The 8558-nt window shown below is 54.3% G+C and overlaps 1 long non-coding RNA gene across 2 annotated transcripts; it reads left to right on the forward strand.

Moving 5' to 3' along the window:
- The first annotated feature begins 2435 nt into the window (after positions 1-2435).
- Positions 2436-7555, forward strand: LOC130543186 (uncharacterized). Of its 2 annotated transcripts, XR_008958331.1 has the most exons (3): positions 2436-2567; positions 4374-4645; positions 6818-7555. It is a non-coding gene; the product is annotated as an uncharacterized LOC130543186 (long non-coding RNA). The 2 variants fall into 2 exon arrangements; XR_008958330.1 differs by having other exon boundaries at positions 4374-7555.
- The last annotated feature ends 1003 nt before the right edge of the window (positions 7556-8558 follow it).

Here is an 8558-nt window from a genome sequence, read left to right on the forward strand (position 1 = left end):
GCCTGGGTCTCACAGCCAGGGACTGGTGACACTGGAGCCTGAGGCTGGGGCCGACCCTGCTGTGACAATACCTCCTCTCAGGGCCCTCGAGGCTCTAGCCGGCCTGCAATCCGCGTAGTTAGCTCTCCGAAACCTCCATTTGCTCTCACCTCTGTGAGGCTGTAGAGCAGAGGTTGGCAAACTGTGGCCCATGGCCAAATCCCTCCCCACCTGCCTGTTTTCGTACAGCCTGTGAGCTAAAAACACTTTTTATATTTTACACGATTGAAACATTTGAAAGAATCCTATTTTGTGACATGTGAAAGTCGTGCGACATTTCCATGTCCATAAATAAAGTTTTATTGGCACGCAGCCATGCCCATGTGTTCACATACCGTCTGTGACTGCTTTGGAGCTCCCATGGCAGAACTGAGACGTTGTGACAGAAAAAGTATGGCCTCCAAAGCCTCAAATATTTACCATCTGGCCCTTTACAAGAAAAGTTTGCCAACGCCTGCCTCAGGGTGTTGCTTTTTGCCATGCTACTCAGTCTTTATTGTGTTTGTCTGTGTTTCAGTTTTACCTGTGACATGAAAATATGTGCTCATTTTGGGGGACTCAGACCAGACAGGGGAATGGGGGTCCATGGACCCCTGTCCCCATCTCCTCCCTGGGGTTGCTGGTACTATTTCTTCCGTCCTGGTTGCCCCATGCTGCTTCTCTGACAGACTCTCTGACAGACACCTCAGGCCCACTGCCGCCATCTGGTTTAGGAAACACCTGGCCATCCCTTTCTCTTCTATGCTGCTTCAGAGCCGGTCTACCATGGTGGCTAAGAGCACATGTGCCCAGGTTTGAATCCTGGCCCTGCTACTTACTTCCTTGGGCGAGCTACTCAACTTCTCTGTTTTCTCTCATCAGCTACAGTGAGGGGCATTCCCTGCTGTGCAGCTCACAGGATAAAAACGAGTAACTACATGGGACCTGCTTAGAACAGGGCCTGGTATCCAGAAGGTGCTGTGTAGAAGTCAGAGCAGCTGGGACAGGCCTCCTTCAGGGAAATTCTGGCCCGTTCTCTGCCATTTGTTCACATGCCTGTCTCCCCCATGAGGTCACGTGCTCCTGAGGGCAGTAAGCATGTTCTATTCTCTTCACGTCGGGAGTGGGTGCCGAGTAAAGAAACAGATTTACTGTGAGAAGGCCGGAGGAAGGGGTCTGGGCAGGGTCTCACGTAGCCCTGAGAGGATGAGACCCAGGATCTGGTGTGGGCTGGTGCTATGAGAGAATAAACAGGACGGCCCCAAACTTGAGTTCCCCGAGGCTGGGCAGGTGAATCTGGGACAAAAACAGTCAGTCAGGAGGAGCCCACCCTCTGTTTATTGCTGAAGAGTTTTTGGAAAGCCTCGGGTCACGGTGTCCCCAGATTTTGAGGAGAGGCCAGGCAGCCCAGGCAGGCCCTGGCCTTCCCTAGTGCCCCCACCGCTGGGGACTGTAGGGAGGTGGGGGGCATACTCTGAGGGGCACCCGCAGGTCCTCTAAGACACCTCATTGGCCCAGCAGACCTGGCCTTCCTGGAATGTTGAGGAAGGGGAGAGGACCAGCCTTGTCTGTGGCACCTCTGAGCTTCAGAGACATTCTCTCTCCCTCCCCCACCCCATCTCCCACCCACACAGCTCAGCCTCCCTGGACTTCCGAAGCGCGGAGCCAGACCTGAAATGGGCACGGCCTTTACGCAGCACAAAGGACATGCATAGTCCATTCAACCAACGAATCGGCCGAGCCTCAGGTAAGGCTGGGCACGGGGGTGTGGGCACAGCGGCGCATCTGGAGGCCGCTTTGGCCCAGTCTGAATGGAGGTTCACCAGGGCGCTCCTGGGGAAGGGGCCCTGGGGGTGGTGCGTGGGTGGGCGCACCAGGCCTGGAACATGCGTGTGCCTGTGCTTCCTGACGCCGCCAGGACGGGGGAGGAGGTGCGCAGGAGCTGGCTGTGCAGCTCCATTAGCCGAGGGCCGCGAGCGGGCGTGTGGGGGTGGGGGGTGGGGGGGTCTCAGGGTGAGCTCCTGCCTCCTCCAGTCCGATCTCGGTATGCTGGTCTGTGGCTGCAGGAGAGGGGACAGGCTCAGGTGACACAATTAGAAAAACATCTCCAGCAAGGCTGATCCCACCATGCCCTGGGGCTGGAGTCTGCTCCTGGGACACATGGGAGGCCCCAGAAGCAGCCCCGCAAGCTGGGGTCCTGCGGCTCAGAATGTGGTGGTGATCACTGGTACCCAGGCTGTCCCTTGTCCTTCCTGGGGCCGTCTCCCCAGCTTCTTGGAGCCTGCCTGGCCCTGCCCCCCCGGGTCCCCCCCGAGCCCGGCAGGCGGGTGCGGCAGCCGTTGTGCAAGGGGTGAGCTCACCCACGGAGCCCGTCCCGGCCTGCGCTGGCCTGCCCATTGCAGTTAATCATTGTTCAAAGGCCCTGGCAGGCGGACGCGCTGCGGAGGAAGACGTGATGGGCAGGGCCGTCCCTGCCAGGTCTCAGCAAAGCTCGTCCCGTAGGCCCGGGCTGGAGCCGTTCCCCAGGACCCCACAGTGAGCATCCAAAGGTGGGTGTGAGACCACCGCCCTTCATTCTCTGGTAGGAACTCGGAGAAAGTCCCTTTGTCGATCTCCTTTTTTAGTCAGGGTGGCTTCGGAGCAGTGTGGTCTCAGAGCAGCGTGGTACCAACACTGAACGACTTGGTTCGAACCATAGCGATGCCGCTTACCGGCTGTGTGACTTTGGCCAGGCGCCACTGTCACTCTGGGCCTGTTTCCTGGGCTCTGAGAAGCTGGCGGTGCTGTCGATGATGCTTTCCTCAGTTTCCTCAGAGGTCTGTGGTGAGGGTCACGGTCTACATAAAGGGCTTGGTATGCGGTAATGCAGAAAGCCCAGTACCCAAACCAGGTAAACTCATCACTGGGACCGGCCGATCCCCACGAGGAAGCCAGGAGGCCAGCGGGCGCTGGGCTGGGCTGTTTGTGCACGTTGTGTAATCACCCTCATGCGGGCCCTTGTGAGTCTGGTACAACTGTCCCCACTTTCCAGACGAGGACAGCCAGGCTTAGGGGAGTGAGGCGACCGCCCGAGGTCACACGGTTTGTGACAAAGCCGGGAAGCGAGCCCAGGTCCGTCTGCCCCCAGATCCTGAGTTCTCTCCACTACCCGCACTGCCAGGTTTGCAGATCAAAGATGCGAATCCGAACTTGCCAGGCAATTAACTTCTGCCCACACTCATTGACATCCTCTGCACGTGGGGGCGGGGGTGGGGACGGGGCGAGGGGGTTCGGGACTGAGTTCTGTTGTGGGAAAGACAGACATCAACAACACCCAGCCCCAGCCCTGTCCCTGTTGCTCAGAGAACCCCAGATGATGAGGCCAGAGTGAGCGCCATACACACGCCCCTAGAATCCTAGTACTACTGTGGGCTGAGATCTGGGGGAGCTCAGAACCCCCGACAGGCAGGCCTTGGGTGATGGCTGGTGGGAAAAGGGCCTGGAAGCAGTGTTTGGGGTTTGGTTTGGTTTGTTACAGTATATGTTTATTTGTCATAGTTTGGGGAAGGGGACTATGGGGATGATGGGAGGCCTAGAACCCCTTCTCCCTCCCACCCGAAGCTTCCCCATGATGCAACTCTTGGCCATATGGACTTGTGCGAGAGGTCCCCACAAAATAGAAGAACACAGGCCTCCAGAGGGGGTCTCGGCCTCCTGCAGGGACTCTTCTGTCTGTTTCAGAGGTGCCCCTTGAGGGAGCTTGCCTTTGGGCCAGCAGGAGGGAGCATTTGGGGGGCCCCATGGGAGTTGGCACAATGTGGGATTAGCAGCTAAGAAAACTCCATGTCAGACATGTATTCTGAAACCTTGGGAAAGAAAGGGCCACGAGACCAACTAATGCAGCCTGGGGACATCTGGACATCTGGGTGTGTGTGTGTGTGTGTGTGTGTGTGTGTGTGTGTCTGTGCACGTATGTTGGGGACTGTCTAGGGCAGCAATGCTTCTCCTGAGAATGGCGAAGTTACCAGAGTTCATCTCGTGACAGCTCTAGAAAGTTCTTTCTGGATCCTCCCGCCTCCCTTGATGTGCTGGCATTCTTCCCCTGCGATGCCCACCCCTTTCCCCACTCAAACACTCAGTGCTCCCCGCCCTCTCCACCCTCTCCAGACAAACAGGCTTTCAGAATATGCTCTGATAAGGGCACTTTCCCTGAGCTGTTGAGGACGGAAAAGGTTTCCTGAGTGGCCCTCCCAGCCACTCTCACTGTTCACTGACTGTCCCCCTGCCCCTAAATGCATGAACATCACTTATGACCAGGGAGCTTAGCCGGGGGCAGGAAGTGTGGCACCGAACAGCCAGGCCCTCTGGCTTTCTAGGACACTGAGGCGGTCTGTTCCTGCCTGGCTGCTGCTGGACGCCGATGAAAGGAAGCTGAAAACCAGTCTTGGCCACCGTGACGAATTCCAGCCCCAGAGGCCAGACTCAGGCCACACGGCTGTCCTGAGTGTTTACTGCCCTGCCTTGGAGGCCTGGGCACAAAGAGATCATTCCTGGATGCGGTGGAAACCACTGATGTGGGTGTTGGGAGACACGGGTGAGACCCTGGTGGATGGGAAAAGGTGTGACACATAGTACTGATGCCAGCAAGGTAAGGAATATTAAAAAGATACTAGAAAGACGCAGAAGGAAGGGAAAGGTCCAGTCTCCTCTGCCATCTGTCCCCTGCACACACCACCAGCATTATCCTCCTGATCTCAGTCAACGTGGCCATTCCCTGATTCTCAGGCTCTTAGGCAAACGGTGGTGTCCCCAGGGACTAGGTGGGGGCTCTGAGTCTTCAAGTGATGGGATGTTACAATGAAAGCAAATTTCAGATGAGATTCTTCCACAATGACATATTTTTAATAGCGAGTAGGCATAAAAACAGTCATTTGCCCCTCTCCACTAAGCCTGGGGGATTCCCCCTTCTTTGTCCTTAGCTATGCCGGCAAGCATGTGCATGAAAAGTTCGGTGCCCCAAAGAGAAGCCTATGTAGGTGCTGTCGGCAGGACCAGCCCACCTTCCAGTGGAAGAAGCTTCTATTGGAGTTGGGGGGTAGTAGGGGCTCAGAGAGAGACCCAGAACCAAATAGGAACAGACCCAGCACATCAGTCCATGAGTATAGTTCAAGTAAAGAGATAGGTGCCTCCACCATCTTTCCAACCAAACATAGTTCTTGAATATCACTTATGTCACCAATGACACATGATCTTGAACACCTTCCATGCTAACGAATGAGTTTTGGGAAGCAGATTTGGAGAACTGTGTTTGACGCTCTTGCTAGCCACTCCTATAGTGTGAATTCCTTCAGGTGCCTAGAGCATAAACTACAGGGAACTCCTACACAAACACACCATCCCTCCTGTTCATGGATCGGTGCTTTAAATCATAGACAGTGGCGCTAGCCCAGGTCCCCAGTCTCAGGACCACTGACACTTCGGGCTGAATAACGCTTTGCTGTGGGGGCTGTGCTGTGCATGACAGCACTTAGCAGCATCCTCGGGCTGTACCCACGAGATGCAGTGGCACGTGCCCCCCCCACACACCATGTTGTGACAACTCAGGATGTCTCTAGATGCTGCCAACTGTCCCTTGGGGGCAAAATCCTTCCTAGTGATTGAACTAGAGTGACCATATTTATTGTCCAGTCTGGGATGCTTCCTTTTTAAACTTTTTAAAAATATTTTTTATTTATTCGAGACAGAGAGAGAGAGAGTGAGCGAGCATGAGCCGGGGGGAGTGGGTGGTGGGCAGAGGGAGAGGGAGAAGCAGAGTCCCTGCTAAGCAGGGAGCCCGACATGAGGCTCAAACTCAGAACAACCCGGAGATCATGACCTGAGCCAAAGGCAGACGCTTAACCGACTGAGCCACCCAGGTGCCTTACTTTTTAAACTTTTTGTAGCAGACAATTTCAAACAACTATTGTGATATAGTGGTATAATGAAGCCCCGTGTATCCACATGAAACTGCAACAATTACTAACTCAACCAATCTTGGGTCATCTCTACTCCCGCCTACTCCCTGCTGCCTCCCAGCCCTCGGATTATTTGGAAGCAAATCTCAGACAACGTTCATTTATAAATATTGAAATATGCTATCTCTAAAAGATAAAATCTTTCTTTTTTAAAACACAACCACAATGCTCCTATCCTATCTTAAAAAATTAAAAATAATTCCATAATATCATAAAATATCCAGTAAACAAGACCGGGATACTTTTGAGAGTGTAACAGGGAGCTAATGGGGATAGCAGGCATAAATTGGGACTGTCCTGGAAAACCAGGACGGAGCCAGGCACACTGGAACATTCGGTTTCCCTAAATAGAACACTTCTAAAGCACATGTCTAAAAAGTCACTCTCTGGCTCAAACACCTCCAAAGGCTCCCCTGTGCCGAAGCACGAAGTCCTGACTCCAGCAGCCCCCCAACGCCCCCGTGATATGGCCCCACGTGCTCTGCCTTATCCTCCCGTAGTTCTTCAGCTGCTGCTGCTGGGGTTGCATCTGCTGACCGAATCTCCCGAGAAGGCCACCCCCCGCTCCCTGCTGCCCAGACGCCTTGCTGGCACAGGGGACAGGGGGCTGTGTGAGCGGGGAGGCACTGGGAGTGACCGGGGTGTGGTTTCTTTGCTCACTTAAGTTCTAGCTGTCCGTTCCAGGAATCTGGATTTGAATGTTGGCAGAAGTAGGATGTTTGTAAAAGAGTGCTGGGCTAGAGGTGCCTGGATTGCTTTTTTGTCTCTTTTCCCCCTCCTTTCTTTTTAAAAATATATATATCCAGGGCCTGCTTTGCTCTTGTGGGGCTAAAACGACTTCGTCCTGGATGCCAGGGCTCCTGTCCCTGCTCAGTCGGCCAGGCGTGCAGAGGGAGCTGCTGAGACAGGTGATGCTGTCCCCCCAATGCAGATGGACAGACAGACGTGCAGAGTTCAGCTTGTTTGACCAGAGTCAGCGCTGCTGCTTTCTGGGAGGGGCTCCCAGTGAAGGAGTCCTGCCCTCTCCAGCTAGAAGCGGCAGAATCTCTTTCCTCTCTGGCAACACCAGCTCCTGAGCCAGACTGAAGACCCCATCTCCATGTGTCTCTACAAGCCTCCTGAAGGTTAAATCTGGGGGCTTCTGGCAGAATGCAACTCCAAAGAATGCCAGCAAGCCATACTGCTTGAGAGGAAACGAAAATATAACCAGACGAGTCTTCCACATCCTGCAAGGACTTGACCCTAAGCTCTGGCTCACCCCACGTGCCCAGGAGAGGCCGGAGACCCGGGCGCCCATCACCAAGATGCCTTCAAGATCTACCTGGCCCTGGTGCTTCCAGAATCCTATTCCTTGGCTTCAGCCCGACTAGCTGAGTCTCTCTTTGTCTACCTCTCTGTCCCGATCCCCAGCCAGTGCCTGGCCCAGACCTTGTGTTGACCTGTGGCCCAGGTCATGTTTGCCTTGTCCTCCTGGTGGGCACCCTTCTGAGCCCTTGGAATCCTTTCCTGCAAATACACCTTTGTTCATTTATTCCCTAAACAAAGATTCATTGAGGACCTACTCTGTGCCGGGCCCAGGAGCAGGTCCTGGGACACGGGTAAGCAGTATAGACCAAACCCCTGTCCTGTGGGCTCACATTCAGGAGGGCAGGGCACCCAGGCCACGGAGATGAGTTTTCATACAGGCGTTGGGACTCCTTATCTTCTTGGAAGCCCTGGGATTCTCATGAACACGATTCCCCTCATCCCAAGGGATCAGGTTTACAAACCAAGAGGACTGCAGACAGATGTCTGCCCTGGTGGGGCCAGAATAGGTTGCATTTACCTTTACCCCTGAGGGGTGTCTCCAGCCCCTATGATGACACAAGAGAGAGGTCTGCCCCATGGCTTTTCTCTGAGGAAAGGAGGCCGGTTCAAGGTGACTTGCTATTTGTATCGGTGGAGACAGGAGTGTGTGTGTGTGTGCACGTGTGTGTGTGTGCACGTGTGTGTGGTAGTGGGGATTTAAGCTTCTAGGAGCAGTCTGGTGAATTCTATGAGGATTTTATATGGCTTCTGAAAGGGTCCCACGAAGCTTCTACATGGATTCCACTAAGATCTCATCAGGATTTTATGTTCATCCACGAGCAGCACACACGGCTTCTAGAAAGACTCTAAGAGATTTTAACGTGGCGAGCGCTGACACCTCGAAAAGTGAGAGGGATGAGCCGGACTTTGCTCTCAGCTGTGCCGCACTCGCCACACATGGGCTTTCACCTCCCCTTCCCCTATAAACTGTAGCATTTTTCTTTTCCTCTGGGTTCCTTCTTCTGCTCTTTACACAACCAATTTAACGAGATGAATTTAAAAATGAATAAAAGGAAAACCCCAGAGCAAACAGCACATAGGGAGCTTAGCCAAGGACATCCTCTGACATCAAAGGCTCTGAGGCCATTGAAGATGCTGTGAAACAAACACACGGTCCCCCCCCCCCCCCCCCCGCCAGTCCGGGTGCTGAAGGCCAGTGGTTTCTGAATGGCAGATGGAATCCAATCACCTGCAGCCCCC

The sequence above is a fragment of the Ursus arctos genome, unplaced genomic scaffold, assembly GCF_023065955.2.
Source record: "Ursus arctos isolate Adak ecotype North America unplaced genomic scaffold, UrsArc2.0 scaffold_8, whole genome shotgun sequence".
In the NCBI taxonomy this organism is placed as follows: domain Eukaryota; kingdom Metazoa; phylum Chordata; class Mammalia; order Carnivora; family Ursidae; genus Ursus; species Ursus arctos.